General features: G+C 31.3%; 1 long non-coding RNA gene across 3 annotated transcripts; it reads right to left on the minus strand.

The window, feature by feature from the left end:
- Positions 1–790: 790 nt before the first annotated feature.
- On the minus strand, positions 791–8,466 carry LOC146917522 (uncharacterized). Of its 3 annotated transcripts, none has more exons than XR_015015670.1 (3): positions 8,283–8,466; positions 8,072–8,201; positions 791–1,176 (listed from the first exon to the last, which is right to left on the minus strand). It is a non-coding gene; the product is annotated as an uncharacterized LOC146917522 (long non-coding RNA). The 3 variants fall into 3 exon arrangements; XR_015015669.1 differs by lacking the exon at positions 791–1,176 and adding an exon at positions 3,135–3,414; XR_015015668.1 differs by lacking the exon at positions 791–1,176 and adding an exon at positions 3,135–3,420.
- Between the last annotated feature and the right edge of the window lie 12,336 nt (positions 8,467–20,802).

The following is a 20,802-nucleotide window of genomic DNA, read 5'->3' on the forward strand; positions in this document are numbered from 1 at the left end:
ATGTTAACAATATTTGCTCATCACAAAAAATATTAATAATTTATTACTTATTTATCTCTCTTCTCTCATTCCAAAACCCTTTCCGTCACTAACATTCTTCTTCTTTTCTACAAAAGAGATGATTTAGGGTTAATTTTGACTCAAAATCACCTCTCCAAATTGATTTTCCTTATTTTTAGTTAAATAAGTTATTTCCACATATTTTCAGTTTTCTTTTGCTTATTTTTGGGATTTCGTCGTCTTTGCACGACTCTGTTTTTTTTTTTTTTTTTTTATTTCGCATCTTTGTGTGGTGTGTTTTTTATTTCTTTTCGTAGTGTGGTGCTTGTTTGTTTTAGGTTAAAAGATCACTACCAAAAAAAGATTAGTTTTGAACAAGTGCAAATTCAATTAATGACTTTAACGTTGTCAACATTGCAAATCCGAAGACTTGAATGTAGTTATGTTTGTAGGCATAGGTACTCTGTCGTTTTATGTTATTAATATGTATGTTGTAAATTTTTATTATACCAATGTACTTTATCAATTTGAATAAATGAATATCATTTGTTTTTGCAAAAAAAAAAAAAATTAGTTCATCACAATGAAACATAAGTGAAAAAATATAAGTTATTTTTAGTCGAGAAAAAAAACTACAATTTGACATTTCTAATGTGAAAAAACTAAAGTAATTTTTTTAAACTATTTCCATTTTAATATAGGATTAAATTTTCCAAATAGTTGGATCACTTGGAACTTTTAAATAATTTAGAATTAAGTCATGATTTTTAAATAATTTCTAGTTCCTAAATTAATTATTTTACTAGTGTTCTGGACCAGTTATAAGGTCAATCATGTAATGACACGTGGACTAAACACCCATCAACTTATGGTGCATCACGTGAAGGAACATGCCAACAATAGTACGTCGTGTTACTGGAACGCGCCCCGTGCATCAAGCACTGTACACGTGTCTCTCAACGGACCCTGGGTAAGGCGCCGCATCCAAGGAGACGGTTACTTCTAACACGTGTCTATATAAAGATGATTTTACTTCACCCTTATGGTATGATTCACTTTCCCACACTTTCTTGCACACTTCTCTGATTTCTCATACTGACTTGATCGTTAGAGTGCTAACGTGCCTGCATGCACCGTGAAATTGCATTGCCACCGCACCGGAGCACCGTGCCGTTCCTGTTGCCAAGCAATTTAGGTACCAACAGTTCAATTAAAAGCTATAACAAACCATTTAGGTGAAATTAGAAGGGTCCATGATTAATCATTCTAGGCTCTTCCATAACTTGAGTGATATGAAATGTATGAGTTTGTGGTTGGCTTTGGCCCACTCATATAGTGTGTGTGTGTATATATGCCTACCGACTTTGAGTATCTATTTATTGATTTGCATGTGTAGTTAGTGGATAATTTTTCTTTTAGATTCCGGAAAAATTGGCTTTTGTCATGTGGCCTTAATCCAATTAATAACGACATGGCTATGCTAATGTTTTGTGAATTTAGGTTTTCACAATAGGGCTATACTAGGCCATAATATTGTGTCTCATGTTGGTGCGTTTGGAGTAAAATTTTGTTGTAAAAAATTCAAACATTTCCATTTCAGTATCAATCACAAGACAATTATCACCCTTGCTTTGGGTCCACCAATAAGGTGTTGAGTTTCACTCCCTCTTGGTTTTAAGTATATTGCTCTCGTTCTTTAATATTTTACATCTTAATTTATCTTGTATGCATTTATTTTGCTCAAGTTCTTATTTAATACTATTTGCATTAAGAATTCAACTTTGTTGAAATTGAACCATTCTTGATTTTGATAGGTTAGTTTGACTTTTTTAAAAGAAAAGATGTCTCTAGTTCACCTAAGAATACGTCACAAAAAACAAAATAAAAATTATGGACATAACTGGAGACTATAAGCATGGTTGGTGTGTATATGTGTATAATAAAGTGAAGATAATTGTTGTTGTGGCTTACAATAGGGGTGGACATCGGTCAGTCTTGGTCGGAACTCGGGCTCAAAATTCCAATCCAAGTAAACCGCCAATTGAGGTATAACAAGCCATTTAGTCTGTCCGTTTTGAGTCTTTGGTTTCGACAGGGTCGGTTTCGCGGGTTCGATGGGCGGACAAATGGTTTTGTATCGGGTTTACAAGTACGAAATTTTTTGACGAATCTAGAAAATTAGCACAAACAACTCAACAAATTTGAATTCATAGTTCAAACCCAAAAACAAAACAAACTTAAAACAGTTGATATAGAATAAAAAAAAACTATGTCAGCTGCAAAAGCACTAAAGGAATATGAGTCAGAGCAAGGGGGTGATAGATTAAGAGGAAGAAGAAAAATTGTTTGAAGAAGGAACGAAAATTGGAATTGGAACTTGAAAGGAGGAGGGTGGGGGGGGGGGGGAGAGAGAGAGAGAGAGAGAGAGAGAGAGAGAGAGAGAGAGAGAGAGAGAGAGAGAGAGAGAGAGAGAGAGAGAGAGAGAGAGAGAGAGAGAGAGAGAGAATGAAACCCTAATTCGGGCCTTATAATCTATCGAACTAGACTGGGTTTCATTTTGGGCCATATAAAATATTTGGGCCTAGATCCAAATATGTATAACATTAAGGCTAGTGATGGTAATTTTTGCAAATGTACGAAATCGTGCAAGTAGTAAAATTAAAACGGTAAGATCGAGTGTCAAACTCGAGGATCGCATTATACTGTTGAATAATATTTATAACTTAATGGAACAAAAAGGTATTAAATTTGTTTGATAGCAATAATGAAAATTAAGCAAAGTAAAATTAGTTTCAAGTTTATAATAATAAAATTATCAGGGATGAGTTTCACTATATGAATATCTTAAGTTAACGACTTGAATATGACTATTGAATTGAATTATCAAATCATTATCGAATTTTATAATTTATTCTTGCCCTAATTCCTTAGTGACAGAATCGTTAATTATAGAATAACCCCTAATTCATTAAGAATCGTTAACTATAAAATAACCCCTAATTCATTATTGAATTTAAAATTAGAACTAAGCATGATTAAACAAGAATTCTTAAATGGATTCAAGAGTTTGAATTTATTCCTAGATTACAAAGGCAATAATTTCTTATCTCAAACGTTTATAAACTCAACTTCCGTTTAACAATATAAACCATAAATTAATTTAAAGGCGTCCATGCAATAAAAGCATTAAGAACAGAGATAAAAAAAATGATTCAATAAACTTCTTCAATAATCAAAATAAACTTCTCAACTGGTTGCACTTAAACGCAAAATGGCAGCAACACTGGTTTTCTGAATTTTTAGTGCACCAAAGGTGTAAAATGACATCATTGACCTTTCTTCTTCCAAATTTGAATTCTTGTGAAATGACTTTCATGGTTGACTTTCCAAAACTCCTTAGACATCTTACCACTTCTAAAACTTAATGTAAACATGTTAAAACACACAAATAAACCAAACGCTCCAAGGATTGTCTAGTTTTAGAAAAATCAACACAAATCAATTTTTTCTCTAAATATCAGATGATGATGATTTTTACTATAAAACAACTAACACTAATTAAAAATTAAGAAAAACAATTAAAACAAAGTATAAAACTAACGAAAATTAATATGAAAATGATGAGTAATCAACTATTCTAACATTAACTCATTATTATTAATTAACTGTATAATTTGGGCATATATATATGTAATAGTTTTCGGATATGGGCTTTGCTGGGTTTGCATCACCCACCCGAAGCCAACCGAACTTAACTACTTAAGACCCAATATGCTAACCCGTTTGAACCGCCTTACTCGTTTGGACCGACCCGATCATCAGCGGGACTTTTGGCCTGGGAGAATTGGGTCAAGCGACATGTTTTTGTCCAGTCCTCATCTACGATAAACCTATTGTTAAAAATCATTCAAAACTTTGGCTACCATCAATGCTTCAAAGAAAAAGATTGGACAAGCATATAGAAAGGAAAGAACCAAGGCCGAAGAATGGTGCATTAGATCTGGTAGCTACCGAGCGTAGAGTTAGGGCAGCTCATGAACCGACCGAAGGAGGGGTTGACTCTGCAGCAGGACTTTGAGGAATGGGAGCGGCTTTGGAATCAACTTAAGTAGAAGTGGGTCACCCCATATAAGTAATATGGGCAAGTACGCGAGATGTAACCAATATCTTTCTATTTTTCAACTCCATCTTTCAGCTAAATTGAAGCCCCTTAGTGCAATCGAATTCAGTATGCCGGTTTAATTTTAAGATAAAGAGTCAACATCTTTAAGTAAAAGTTTAGGGTTCTCGTGTGTTTTATATATTAATTTATTATGTATGTATTTTATTTAAAGTCTTACTCTAACATTTGCTTTAGGCCTACAACATTATTGACTCGATCATGATTTTAAGAAATTAATCTCTGAATCCATCAAAGGATATCTTGAATGCATGTGTAGGCCACGGTCATAACTGGAGAGTGTATGTGTATAATACAACGAAACAATTTCTTGGGTGGGAAAGTGTCGCATAAGTTCTACGATGGACTGGTCAATTTTTTAAAACAGCTCAAATCTTCATCGACTACCGATTTCATCATCTTTATGTGGAAGTTTTGGGTCTTCTATATTCTTACTACTAAGTCAATGACATCATCAGTTTTGATTCATAAAAAATTATACACAATCAGAACAATTGCTACGGTGGAGAAGTGACACATCTTCTACATGACGGATCAATAGTTAATTGAAAATCAGACAAAACTTTAATGATGAGTTTTGATGCATTATGATTAATTTTTTTCTTACTGTCTTCTATATTCTATATTCTTACAAACTAAGACAATGATCTAATATGTTTTGATTCGACAAAGGTTATAGAAAATGGATTATGCTGAGTTTTGAAGCATTAATATTAATTTTAGGTACTATTATGACAATATCAAACGTGCTTCTTACACTCAACCATGAATTTCATGGCTGAGTTTCTTACAACCAAGACCATCATGAAAAATGCGAAACTCAAACTTACAGATCAACACAATAAATAAGAAACTAAACTACCAAATTGAAAAACCAATCAAAATAAGTATATGATTTAAGTGTTCAAACTTCAAATATTAATGTAATTATGCCAAAAACTAATTTCAGCATTTACCATGATAAAAATGGTGATTGACTCAATATAAATATGATCGACAATCAATTGCATTGTTTATTGCTTTGATATGGATATTTGATTTTGAAATCTTGTTGGTTTTTATCATTGCAATATTGGATGATGGTAAGACAACACTTTCATGACTTTCATGTTATTTTAAAAATTTTTAGACCAGTAATATCCTTAAGTTAAAGTCCTAACACTACCATTTACATTTAGATACCATTATGAAAATATCTTAAGATAGAATTAAACCTTCTAATCTCCACTAACTGATAGTTGGAAACGGAAGGAGATATTTGCTACTAGTATTATGCTTGGCAGTTACATGGAACTGAAAACAGTTATTTTTATGGGAGATGAACGATACCAACTTTTCTCGGTAAATCAATATATATTTCTCAGTATTCCAATATCATAACCAACTAGGAGAAATTCTAAGAACTATTACCTTTAAATATGCTGCATCACAAGTTTGGTGTGAGATCGTTGAGACACAATATCTAGCAATGACAAACCAATGAATAGTTCTTCAGATAATCTACAAGGATGGTGGAAAGACAAAGAGAAATTTGACAAAAGAATCTTGTTGCAATTGCAAAATATGAAGAATAAAGAGAATGTTCAACAATTAATGACAAACATAACTGTGAACCAGTAATACCTTACTCATTGAAAAAAATACCCAACATAACATTAAGTTCACTTTATCATCATTAATGCAACGTGATCCACCACAAAGGAGATATCCTTTAGAAAGAGGAATTCCTCCATCATGGTGGCCATCAGGAAAAGAATCATGGTGGAATGAAATGTAATTTAGCAAAGATCTTTGCTCACCACCTTACTAAAAGCCACATGATTTGAAGAAAGGTTTGGAAAGTTTGTATTTTGACGGTTGTTATCAAACATATGTCTCTTAATATTCATAAAATTAGGAATATCGATAGACATTCAAGGAGTTTGCAGGATAAACTGACAGCTAAAGAAACAACTATTTTGGTTTTTGTTTTTAATTATGAAGAAACAATTGCAAGAAGAATGTATCCTGATTTATTTTCAAATTTTTCTTGTTTTGGTGAAAGTTTAAACAACCGTCATTTTGAAAAGTTTGAAAATAAATTAGGATACACTCTTGTAGCAATTCTTTCCTCATAATTATTAACAAAAAACCAAATAGATGTTTATTTAGTACTGAGATTATCTTGCAAACTCCTAGAATGTTTAACAATATTCCTAATTTTCTAAATTTTAAGAGACATGTGTTCTCACAGCTACCAAAACTCAAACTTACCAAACCTTTCTTCAAATCCATTGGCTTTATATTAGGTGGTGGGCCGAGATCTTTGCTAAATTTTATTTCATTCCACCATGATTATTCTTCCGATGGCCACCATTGTGGATGTTTTCCTCTTTCTAAAGGATATCTCATTTGTGGAAGATAATGATACCACATTTTTGATGATAAAAGTCAACTTAATATTGTCTAAGGTAGTTCAATCAATGAGTAAAGTGATATTGGTTTACCATTCAACATGTCTTTCATTGTTGAAATTCGTCTTTCTTCTTCATATTTTACAATTGCAGCTAGACCGATATTGTCAAATTTCACTGTGTTTCCACCAACCTCATATGTTGTTTGAAGAACAAGTCATTGGTCTGCCCTTGTCAGATATCGTGTCTCAAAAACTTCACACAAAACTTTTTCTGCAACATATTTATAGCTAATATATAGTACTTATGATTTCTCCTATTCGGTGATGATATTGAAAAAAATACAAATTGATTTACGAAAAAAAAAAAGTTTTTATCATTCATTTCCAATAAAAGTACTAATGTCACCAATGCCACGTAACATCCTAGCGCAACACCAGTAGCAAATGTCTACCCTAGTTTTCCTCCATCTTCATTTCTTACAGTAGCTGACATAATCAAACTTCCTTTCATTCACATGTTTCCCATAAGTCAAATATTACAAATGGTAAATAGATATGACTTAAGACTATCTAAGTTTCGGCATTTTGGAGAAACAATTTTAATTTCGCCCCTCCTAATATTGGGTATTTTGCATGATAGTTTAGTGAAGACAAACTATGAGATTAAGGTATAGACTATCAGTGACTCCAATCGAAATTAACAAAAATAAATCACAAGAATGACATAATATTTTCACTCGATAATTATTAATCATATCATAAACCACCTTAAAAATGGTTATATGGACGACAATTGGTATATGTGGGTATGGATAATACGATTATACGACACATGGGCTTATTCGTTGGATAAATATTATATATGAGTTCATCCATATCTATGTGGGTATCCGTTAATCGGTTAATATGTGGATTTTGATATATCCACAAATATTTGTAGATATTCATGGATAACAATTTTTTTTTAAAATATTTTAAGTACCCAGTATTTCCTCAGTCTCTTTCAAAGGCACAAAAATTAACACATAAATATATCTATACATTTCACTTTCAATTTAATAACAAAATTTCTAACCAAAATAAAATGCATCATATTTATTTTTTTCCCCTTTTACCACATAATTATAGTTCCAAATTCATCAAATCAAAAATTAATAATGATAATTCCAAGGGGAACCAAATTAAATACAAATAGTTTTTCACAAAGAGTTATAAATGATTTTATTTTTACCATTGTATTAAATAAGAATTATTTATGTAATTTTATTAATTTATTAAAAGGTACGGTTATCCGCGGGTACGGATACAATTAAATTCAAATATGTATGCACTAACTAACACATAGTCTTAATATTTGTTTATCTTACTTGTGGATATCAGTTAAACTACCTGCCTCGTAGTCGTGGTGGATTCTATTCGCGCGTACAAATTTTTCTACGATACCAAGTTTTTTTATGCTTTTATATTTAGAGATTGTAAAAGAATTACGTGTATACCTGAGATTCTGTTGAGGGCATAGTTGGTGCTCCATTGTAGATGCTTTAAGAGACGTGTGCAATTGATGTACTAGTCAAATTGAGATTTACGGTTGACTACAATACCATCAAAACTTCTTGTCACCCTCTTCTACAAAGAGAAAAATATAATTAACATGATAAAAACAACAAAACATAATTAACATGATAAGAAAAGATATATGATACCCACACTCCATTTAATGCTTCTTAAGAATTTACGTCTGTATTTCCAATGGTGGTACATTCTCATACGTACGTCAAATCCACACAAAGGAATCATGTATTTCCTAGATGTCTCATTCAGAGATCAAAATCTACTTATTGATATTTTCAAAGGTGTAGAAGATTAGAAAAGATGAAAGAACGATGACGATATCTCAAGAAGAGGCTTGAAATTTTGGTGAATTACCCTAATTTTGACCATTTTTATAGTTTCATTTTATGAATTCCACGTAATCGTATCCTATCACACGTTGCCACATCATCCAAAATTTGTCACATAAAGTTTTTTTTTTAATTTATTAAGAACTTTTCATTTTATGAATTACACGTAATCATATCCTATCACACGTTGCCACATCATCAAAAATTTGTCACATCAATTTCTTTTTTTAATAAAACTAAAAGTTACGGTTTCGGAAATTGCAAAGAATAAAAAAACAAAAAATTCAGAGTATGAATTTTCTATATTTCCATATACCAAAAGTATGTTTTTAGTTTTTTTAATACTGATAGAGTATAGGAAAATTCGTTGATTTTTGCATTGTTCATGATACGTCAACAATTGAAGTTTGAACACTCAACCATGAATTTTCAATTGCAGAGAGCAACATCGATCATTGTTTGAAAAAGTTTCAAACGATTTTTAATCATCAATGATTCATCAATTGGTAGACTATATATTACATTTTCCCACCCTAGAAGACCTACAATAATAGAGATCAAAGCTCGCAATTAAAAATAGGGTCTTGAAGGAATCCAAAAATATAGAAGTTTTCCATATGAAACAATAAAATTTTGACTTAAAAAAGTTGAATGTAAAACTTTTGAGATAAATATTTTTATCTTAAATTTCTTAGCTTGTGGCTTTGGGATCGGGATTCCTTGTTTTTTTTTGGCGGGAAAGTCTTGTGACCTTAGCTTATTTTCGCCCGTCGGATCATTCTTATGTCTCAAATCATGACATATGTCTATTTCTGTTAAAAATCAAATAAATCATATTGACACCTAAATTATGACCCGTTTCTTGACCTCAACCGGTGCTTGCAACCGTTGTGGTCTCGCCTGTCATGGTCGTCGCCACCCTGCAGGTCATCGTTGTCCCTCATGCAACCGGTGTTTCGAGTCCCGGCATAGACCCATTGTTCCATCTCTTATTCTCCTTTTCTTGTTCTTCTAAGAAGTCACAATCGTTTTGACCATGTGGTAAAGCATGCGAATACACGTGTACAACAAGAAGCAATTCATGTTTCATTTGATTCTTTGGTTTTACATTTGTAATTTTGATGTAGTTTTGCTCAGTTCAAATTTGATTCCTTGAGTTTGTGTTTTGTCCAGAATAATTGTGTTTTACGTCGTTGAATGCATCCGTCAAAGGTGGCGCTCAGGATGCCGTTGTGCGCAAGTTGGAGAATTAAAAGATGAGAAGTAGTTGGTGGAGTAACGATCGGGATGCTACAATGACGGTTGCAAATACTCAGTTGATTTCAAGAAATGGGTCATGACTTGGGTGATTTATTTTGTTTTTTCAAAGAAATAATAAAAAGACCCATGGCATGATCTGAAGCATAAAACTGATCCGACGAGCGAGAATATGTCAAAGTCAGGGTCGTATCTGAGGCATGGCTATCAAAAAATAAGTACGAAATTTGGACCCCAACAAAAAAAAATTAGGGGTTCATTAGGTCCTAAAAAAAATTACTTAAATTCTAATTGGAGGTGTGGTTGTTAGTAATGACCTAACTCCTAAGTTCTTTATTGACCCATTTATAATTTATTGTGATGTTAAAAATGGAGTTCAAATCTATAGTCTTCCACCATCTCAAACCCTTCCGTCAAAATCAAAAGATGTTTTTGAAGTTAAAATTATTGAAAAATTACTTGAGATCATCACCGTCATAATTAAAGGTTGAATGATCTAGCCATTTTATTTACTGAGAAAGACATGATAGAACATATTGATGTTGAAACAATTATTAATGACTTTACATCTAAAAATGCTCTCAGAAAATGTATTATCTGAGCATTTGAATATTAAATAAATAACTCAATGTTTTTTGTATGAATTTTGATGGTTCGTCCTAGACCACTAAATTCACTTAATCGACCCTCAACAAAGTCGCATGACTTTTCTCGCAAAAAAAATCATGGAATCCTGATCCTTTCTTCAGTGGCCCTGCAACATGGACCTAAGTGACTAAGTCTACTATAGATCTCCCATGTAGTAGACTTATATGTACGGAAGAACCAAAGATCTTTGTTTTCTTCTAAAAGAAAAAGACTAGCTAATTTAATAAGATATATAGCTAGGAACAAATAATGCTTTGTGTCAACTCTAACAGTTGATATAGCATGCATAATCTTGTAGTTTTCCTGGCATATAAAAAGGTCCAACACATATACATGAATATAATGTGACGAATGATGATTACTTTAAGATGCATGTAATCCATTAGTCCATTACGACAATAATAAAGCATTTTTAATTATAAAAATATTCTAAAATTTCTTTAATCAATTTCAAAGATCAAGTTAATCATTTGACTCCTCAAATCCAAGTGACTAAATTCCTAAAAAAAGTTAATCCGACTGACTAAATGGTAAGTCACTTGATTGATTTCATTATCAACCCATGTAATTTCGCTTTTCAGATTCAATTGTTGCAAATTTGTCCAACACAAATTGTAGACCATGTAGCACTACTAAACACACATAAAATAAAATGCATATATATATATATATATATATATATATATATATATATATATATATATATATATATATTAAGTTTCTATGTGAGAATTGAACTAATGTTTAAATTAGGGATGGCAATGGGTACCCAATGGATAGGGTACTATAGTACCTTTCCCCATGCCCGTGTTTGTAAAAAAATACCCGTACCCGAGCCCGTACCCTGGTGGGTAACAACTTTAGTGCCCTTCCCCATACCATGTGGGCACCTAAGTGTCCATACCCGTACCCATTACCCACACTTTAATTATAAAAAGACAATTAAAAACATCACAACTGAAATAAAACTATGATCCAATTTTTTTTAAAGCAACTCATAAAATAGTAGAAATCGTAGTATTTAACCAAATAAAAAAACATCCAAAATATTCCTCGAAAATTAAAATAAAAACATTCAAAATACATAAAAAAAAAGTGTATGCTAAAATAAATATCAAATTGATTTAAATCATAAATTTGTAGCTCGTGAGCTTATGAAGGTAAGGATGAAACAATTACCGTATAAGTTTTTAGGTTTAGGTTTATCCTTAAATAGCTAAATAAATTAAATAATTATACACCAAAAATAAATAAAATATTTATTATATTCAATAAATATGTATATGCGGGTTACGGGGCTGAGTAGTATAGTGCCCTTACCCGCACCCATACCCATCTAAATTTGCGGGTAATTACCCGGACCCAAGCCCATATCCATAAAAACGGGGCTTTACCCTACCCATTGCAAGTATTTTTTGCAGGTGTCTATCGGACCTGGATCCATTTGTCATCGCTAGTTTAAATAAATCATAGTGGCAAAGTAATATATAAATAAACAAATGGAAAAGTGTCATCATTATACCATTATTTCCTAATTAATAAATAGCCAAAATGTTGCCTTTTTGAAGGCATAGCTGTAAGTCGTGGTATTTGGTAGTAATGTGGTACTTTCGAAGCCTACGGATGGGGACACTGAGGGGGCTTGCTAGGTTGTGGCAATGGAGTTGTTGCCACTAAAGACTAGGGAGCAACACATGATAATGGTGGGTCTCTACCAAGCGGCGTTCTGCCTTTTTAAATTTATTTTTCTTGAACTTCATTATGAGTTAACTAGATTCACTTGGCTCTTAAAAAAAAAACTAAATTCACTTGATCTCCTAAAAGAATTAATTAAATTCACTTGGATGAGATAAATAGAGGTTCTATTAAGCATTGAGAATGCATTAGTATTAAATTTTTGAAAAGAAAATTTAAACTCTACAATTATAAACATAAAATACTCGATTGATAAAAAAAATCCTTGTAACTGTACTTTGAATTTCCAATTCCATTTTATTTCTTTCCAAGAGAAATTCTAACTTTTCTCTAAGCTTTCTTTCTCCTTCTTTCATTGAGGAGGGGTGGTTTTAGGTCATTTTTTTGACCTAGAATCACCCTTCTACATCTATTTTCCCCTCTCTTTCAATCTAAATAAGTGGTTTTCATATATATCAAGTTTTTGCTTTTGTGTTTTTTGTGATTTTGTCGTCTAAGTGCGGCGTTATGTTGTGTCGTCTTGTGCGGCGTTTGATTTCGCGTCTTGTCGCGGTGTTCGTTTAGTTCATATTGAAAGATCGACATCACTCAATTAAAAATTCAACCAACGATTTGGGCATCAACGTTGCAGATCCGGAGACATGGGTATTTCGGTGACTTAGGTTTTATCATAATATTTGTAGGCATTTTGTCATTGTATGCTATTAACTTGGGTGATGTGAGTTTGTTCGCAGATTCATCATTTACGTTTTTAGCGGATGTTTGTATCTAATTTACTCTATCGATTTAAATGAATGAATATCATTTTGTTGTTGTAAAAAAAATAAATTGTAACTTATTTCTCATTAAAGTTATATACGTTTTTAGTTTTTATAAATATACAAGCTTTCAAATTTAGTCCCTAAATAATTTTAATAGTAATTTTAATCGTCTTTTTTAAAAACAGTTGTTAGAAGAATTTAGTTTCTTATGTTTAATGGTAGCTATCTGAACAATCAAAAAACTTACTTGACATGTAATGTAGACATGACATCACATGGCATGCCGCCTCACGTTTTTTTTATTAATTAACATTATCAATTTATTATTCATTATAAAAATCAAATAAATTTTTTTAATCCCTTCACTAATAGTTTTGCTTTAATTACAATTAATAATATAAAACAAATAAAATTTATTTGATTTTTATAATGAATAATAAATTGATAATTTTAATAAATTGAATAAATGTGAGTCAGCATGCCATGTGGATGCCATGTCAGTTAAAATGTCTATGCAGCATGCCAACTTTTGTTTGGCCAATCAATTTTCATTTGACACTTGTGATCAAGTCAACTAACATATGTTTTTGCAGGAACTAAAATCATGTAGGAAATAAATTTGAAAGCTCTCATACATGGACTGAAAATATATTTAACCAGACATTGAATCTTTTGAAAGTTTGGTTTTTGGTGATTGAATCTTTTGAAATTTTTAGAGGCTCTCAAAATTAAGAATTGAATCTTTTGAAATTTTAAGAAGCTGTCTTTAGATAAACAAGATGTGAATCAATTAAGGGCCCTTAGGAGTTAGAAGGCATGCCTTCCCATTTTATGTGCATGATCATAGCACACGCTGCAATAATCTTACCTAGCCATTTCCACAATACTTTACCCCCTTCTAGGCACATGTGCACTTTCTCACATGCTATCTTATGTGTATATGTGCACTTTCTCACATGCTATCTTATGTGTATATCAAATAGTATATAATATGTATCTAGACCATTATGTGAACATCAAAGAAGATAATGCATTCATTTGAGTGTTGAATTGAATTATTTAAGGCGAGTTCAATCATTGGGATAAATTATGGTTCCTTTTTCTTCATTTGAGATAAATATATGGTTTTTTTCGGGTGGCACTTTGGTGACATAATGTCACTGTGACATTAAATCTGAGCCACACAACACACACCTTTGTGTGACCCAGATTTAATGTCACTCATACAACACATCTGGGCCACACAACACAACCCTTTGTGTGGCCCAGATTTAATGTCACGGTTACATTATGTTACCAAAGTATTATCCGTTTTTTTCTAGATTACCCTCTCTTGTTTAGAGGGTATTTACCCCCTCATGATATCAACCAATCAAAATGTAATATACATTGGCAACATTAAATGTCAAATAAATGAGTAGATTTTTTCTATAAAAAAAATCAATTTTAGGTAACTTTTAATACTTTTAATTTTTATTTAATTATAGACAAGATTACATTATAAGTCCTTTATCTTATTTATTTGTAACATTTTGGTCCTTTATCTTTATTTTTTTTCCGTTTAGGTCTTTTATCTCTCATAAAAGCACATATACATCCTTTTTCTCATTTTTTTATTAAAAAAATACATAATTTTATTTTTTAAAATATATTTTTATTAAAAATGAAAAAAAATCCAGAAATATGATGAAGATGTTCATCATCTCCATCTTCTTTCTTTGAATCTTCATCATCTTCATTGAATCAGAAAAAATTCTACACAAATATATCTCCAAATATCATGAATTAATGTTATGTTCACCTCAAATCTTCTATTAAACACAAAAATCAAAACCCTATAGAAAAGAGATTTAGTTTCATCACAAAAAAAATTAGTTATATAAATTGTCACACATTATATTATTATTATTTTCTAACTCAATATTCAAACCCGGCATAAAAATAACCCCAAAATTGAGAGCAGCTTTGCACATCAATTTTGTTGTTTCCAGAACAATCTTAACTTTTGTAAAGCCTAACCCTTCCGCCAGTGACTAAGCCTCCACCATCCGCCTTGCAACATTTGTGAAATTAAGGTTTTGATTTTTGTGTTTAAAAGAAGATTTGAGGTGAATATAACACATTAATTCACGATATTTGGAGATATATTTTAGTAGATTTTTTTTATTTAAAGAAGATGATGAAGATTCAAAGGAAGAAGATGAACATCTTCATCATATTTCTGGATTTTTTTTTCATTTATAATAAAAATATATTTTTAAAAATAAAATTATGTATTTTTTAATAAAAAATGAGAAAAAAAGATGTACTGTATATGTGGTTTTAAGAGAGATAAAGGACCTAAACGGGAAAAAATATAGATAAATGACCAAATTGTTACAAAAAAAATAAGATAAAGGACCCCTAATGTAATCTTGCCTTAATTATATTTAGGTGTTCAATCTTAATTAATTTACACTACAAGACTGGCTTAGAACAATTAAAATTTCGCATCAAATTTCTTTCATCTGAATGTCCTTAAATTTATCGGTTACATTCATAAAATTTCTTCTTCCCATTTTGATTGTTCAATTTTGTCGTTCTAAACTGCCGCATTTTTCAATTTTCGTGAGAATCGTCGTCGTTCGTTTTGATTCCAAATATCGTGAGAATTACCGTTATTTCCAGAAGCACGTCAGGTATGGTGAGTTGATTTTTCTTTTTGATTTGATTTTTTTGGTTGTGAGGTAGTTAATTATAACAATTGAGTAAGTCATCCGTTATACTTTAAGGATTGCTAGCAGGTGTTGCCGCTGTGATGTTTTGGGAGTTTGCTAGCATTTTTTTCGGTTGCTGCTGAAATGGTTATGTCATGAGGCTTTTGTTCTTTTGTTTGGACTTAAAGGCTTTGGCTGATAGTGAGATAGGTCTATGCGTGTTAGCAAATTTTATTAGGTTGGCTGCTTAAATAAAAAAAAGTCACGATATCTGACGTGGTTCTAGAAACAACGACAATTCTCACTATAATTTGAAACTGCAGCATTTTAGAACAACAAAATTTAACAATCAAAATGGGAAGAAAACGAAAAAGAAACAAGAATTGATCAAGAGGGAAGAATAAAGAAGAGATTTGAATTAAGGAGATGTTTTAGTTCTCATGTTCGGGGTGGAATGGAAGAAATTTTATGAATGTAAGTGATGAATTTAAGGACATCCAGATGAAAGAAATTTCATGTAAAAATTTTATTTGTTACAAGTCTTGTAGTGTAAATTAATTAAGATTGAACATCTTAATATAATTAAATAAAAGAGTAAATTACACTCTTCTCCCCTCAAAGATTCTTGAATTACACTCCCCTCCCCTCTTATGTTAAAATATACACTCCCCTCCCCCCTTATTCCAAACATATTAGAAAACATTTCATTCCCCTCCCTTAAGAGAAGCTTGAATTACATTCCTCTCTCTTCTTATGTTAAAATCTACACTTTACTTCCTCAATTTTTTTTAATAATCTAGCAAAAAAAATAAAATAATCTAACACACTTAAATAAAAAAAGTACTGCGGGTCTATTTTAACATAATCAAAATTTGAATACATATTTTTCGCTATTTTTTATTCACAATTACATTAACATATAGTTTTAAACCCTATTATAAAATATTAAACAACCAAAAAATAAAATTACAATAATTACTAAATACAGTAAAATATGGTTATTTAAAAAATAGTTTTATACTATAAATTATAAACTTAATAGCAAAATATTTAAGTTTAATTACCATTGATATTTAAATTATAAAGAAATGAATTTATTTTTCTTAAATGGTGGTTCAAAATTAGTATATATCATAAAAATATTTATTTATGTTAAAATAGATTAAAGTGTAGTACATATTTAATTATTAAGAGAGATGATTGTAATTCAAGCATCTTATAGGGAGAGGAGTGTAGATTTTATTTTTAAAGGGAGGAAAGTGTATATTTTAACGTAAGAGTGGAGGGGAGTGTAATTTACTCTAAATAAAAATTAAAAACCTTATGATTAAGATTAACTTTTTTATTTTTAGAAAAAATTGATTTATTTATTTGACATTTAATGTTGTCTATGCATATTACATTTTGATTGGTTGATATCATGAACGGGTAATTACCCCCTAAACAATTGAGGGTAACGTAGTTCTCACCTAAATATATTTACAAATCTAGAATGGATGCGTAGTAAAAGGCATGACTCCATAAAGTTAAGCATAACTATGAATTCTTTAACAAGTTGACATTGTGCTATCTTATACTCCATTCGTTTTAAAATGAGTGTCGCTTTAGTCAATTGTACACAGATTAAGGAATTGAATGAAATAATCACTAGACATAACACTTTTAATAAACTGACCTTGTTTTATAAGAAAAAGACAAACTTAAAGTTGCATTGAAAATTGTGTGAGAGAAAAGTTGGAGTATTTATTGAAGGTAAAGTTGGAAGAAAAAAATTAAAGTTGTATTGAAAATATAAAGTGACATTCATTTTTAAACAATTTTTTTTGGTTAAAGTGACACTCATTTTAAAACGGATGGAGTAGTAAAATAATGTTTGTAACTTTTTTGCAGGGTATCCTAGTATTCTTAATGTGATTAATGATTACTCCCTCCGTTCCGGAATATCTAAACCATTTACTAAAAAAAAGTGTCCCAAAATAATTGAGTCATTTCAATATTCAATACAACTTTCATCATTCCCAATACAATATAACTCTAATTAATACTATTTTCATCATTCCCAATTCAATATATTCCACTTTCCCATTTATTTATACATTTTTCTTAATTTGTGTGAAAAATCAAACTGGCTCAGATATTCCGGGACGGAGGGAGTAGTAAAAACCTATGCTAGGAGTAATTCTCATAAGGCTACTGCTTACTGACATATTTACATGTATTAAGCACAATTATGACATACTAGTTTGGTACTCCCTCCGATCACTATTATAAGTAAAACTTCACTTTTTAGATTCATTCAATAAATGATGTATGTAGTCTATATACAGACCACATACATCATTTATTGAATGAACCTAAAAAATCAACTTTTGCTTATAATAGTGACCGGAGGGAGTATATGCATTTGATTTTTTTTATCATAACTTTGCTGATCCTTATTTTTTTTTTAAAATAATCATGTTTGTATTTGAAATTGATTGAAACTGATAAACGGGTTGGGTTTGGATCTCATCCCAAAAGTTAGCTCAAAGAGTGAGGGTACTCAAGTATGTTTATAATCTCAACAACTCGGGAACCTGAGCAATGTGAGAGAGAAATAACAAACTACAAACAACTTTAAAACCAATTTCAACACCCACCCTCTAGCCTAGCATAGGTCCAATTCCCACATTGCAATGAATAAAGATAGGTGGACACTCTTAATGTGTACATCCATTTGTACCACTCTGAAAAATTTCAGTTAACCAAATACATGGTCTATGTGACCACATTTTTTCAGTTGCGTGACCACTATTTTCCAGCATTTAAAAGATGAAAAACGTGGTCACACAACTAAAATGCGCGTGACCACTATTTTTCCACTTAGTTAACCAAATAAATAATGGTCACACAACTAAATAAATGTGGTCACACATACCATATATTTCATTAACTTAAATTTTTCAGACTGGTACAAAGGGGTGTACACATTAGGGGTGTCTACCTATCATTGCTCCATTGCAATCCTTAACCCGGCTCTGATACCATGTTAAAATTGGGGTCTAACTCATCCCCACAAAACCGACCTGTGAGGCGAGAATTGTCTCCACTTATTAACACATGTTCAAACCATCTTTTGTCAAATATTAGACTCTTTACCGGAAACAAATGGAAAGTAAATTGCATTGTTATGCTTATCTGTTGCAAAAAAAAAGGTACTAATTGTGTTTAATTTTGCTATGAATTCGAATAAATCAACCCAAGATAATGTTGTGTGGAGAAAATAACAAAGACAATCAACAATCAAACAACCCAAGGAACAATATTCAATCAATATTAAATCCAGCGACCTGCATATAAAATTCACAATAAAAAAAAAACAAAGATAAAAGAGAAGAGAAACAAACACATGAGAATTTGTTTACCCTATTTAGCCTAAATTGACCAACTTATGGGGGAGAGAGCAGCTCTCCAATCCAATATAATTGAGTCTCCACAAAGATAAGATATACAAAGAGGTTACAAGAAATTAGATTCAACACGACAGTCCTTATTTCTACTCCTCTCTTAAGTGTTTATCAACCCACACAGGGATCTCTAACCGATGACATAAAATCATATAGGGTTTTAGAGTATAAGTAGCTAGTTTATTTGTATTTTAGTAAAGTTTTGTATAGGATTCGTTCCAAAGTCAAGAAAGAGCACAACTGGGAGAAAGATCTTGGAAGCATAAAAAAATTATTCAAACCAAACAACTCCTTGACCGTACTACGCTTATTGCAAGTTTTATCATGTTAATTCTTGGGGTGTAGTACAAACATTTTGGTGAGAAGAAATGAGAAAAGGAACAGAGGAAAAACAGAAGGACCAGCTATTGCCAAACTCGCGCCGCGTACTACGAACCACGCATCGCGACATCTTAGGAATTTCGTAAGTGCTTCGCTACGAATTAACTCGCGTCGTGAGATATAGAAGAATTCCTAAGTTGTTCATCACTTTTTAAGTCTTATCATGAACTAATGAACATAAATAGAAAATGCACTAGTTTTTCACCAAGTAGTAATATTTCTTGTGAAAGAGTTGATATCTGTAGGGATTGCCTCGCTTTAACTCAACTACCGTGAATTCAATTTGGTTAATTATTCGTAAATAACTGGGGGTTTTGCACGTGTCAAATGATTGGTTGAATGATTTAAGGATAGAAAGATAGAAAACGATTAGGTCATGGCATATTTCCTTTTGTGAATTAATTGAGTGACTACGAATTATGAATATAATGCTACTGATTACTCGTTTTCAATACCTTTGATCAAAATAGTCAGACCAATGTCTTAGTTACTAACACTCTTTGATCGGTCACACTACCTACCCCTCAGATTCCTAACTGAATTCGAAGGTTTAAGAACACTAAAGTAAGTAACAATTATTATTAGTTTATGTCTAAATCTAACCAATAATTGAATGGTTAAACTGGGTCAAGCCAAGAAAGCTAGAATACATGATCATTGTAACATATTATTCGATTTATGAACCAAAGTTAGAGTTATTACTCATTGATTGCATAATAACTAAATGAAATACAACATAATCGACTAAACATTCATAGAATTATTTAAAATTACATGAACAAATAATTATAGGGTAGTTCTTATTTCATGACCTAACGAAGAGAGTAATTAGCTCCTCATGATTTTTAAACACATATTAATATATATGAATAAAAGAACATGAGAAAAGGATCATCGCTTATTGCGGTTATGTTTCTTTCTAGTTATTGATTTTCTTTGCTAACAAGAACATTTAACACCATCAACCCAATAATCTCAGTTCTGAGAGGATCAAACATAAAATGAAAAATGACAGAGGTGTAGAAGTGTCACCAATGATCAATGGGTATTGAAAATCTTTCAAAATATTGAAGACGATTGAAGTTGGCACTTTAAGTAGAAGTTTTAAGTTTTGTAGGTTCGTACAATTGAAAAAGTGACATGATCGACATTTATTCGGCGAAAACAAAAAGAAAAACTTATAAGGGATGTTGAGTTTTGAGACTCAGATATATGTTTTCTTTTCTTTAATTGACACAATTATGAGCCATCACTGCCAGATTGACGACGAGTAATATTATAAGCTTCTACTTATGGAAGCATAACTGACCACGATTAAATATTGAACAATACTCGCAAGCATCGATTGATCAGGCGTATATTATATGAGTTAGTTCTACACCTTAAAGATGACATATAAAATTTAGTTTATACTTAGGTTTCATTTGTGAGTTTGAAAGGGA

This window comes from Medicago sativa, chromosome 6 (assembly GCF_051527215.1).
Source record: "Medicago sativa cultivar Bolivia chromosome 6, Bolivia_mono, whole genome shotgun sequence".
Lineage (NCBI taxonomy): Eukaryota > Viridiplantae > Streptophyta > Magnoliopsida > Fabales > Fabaceae > Medicago > Medicago sativa.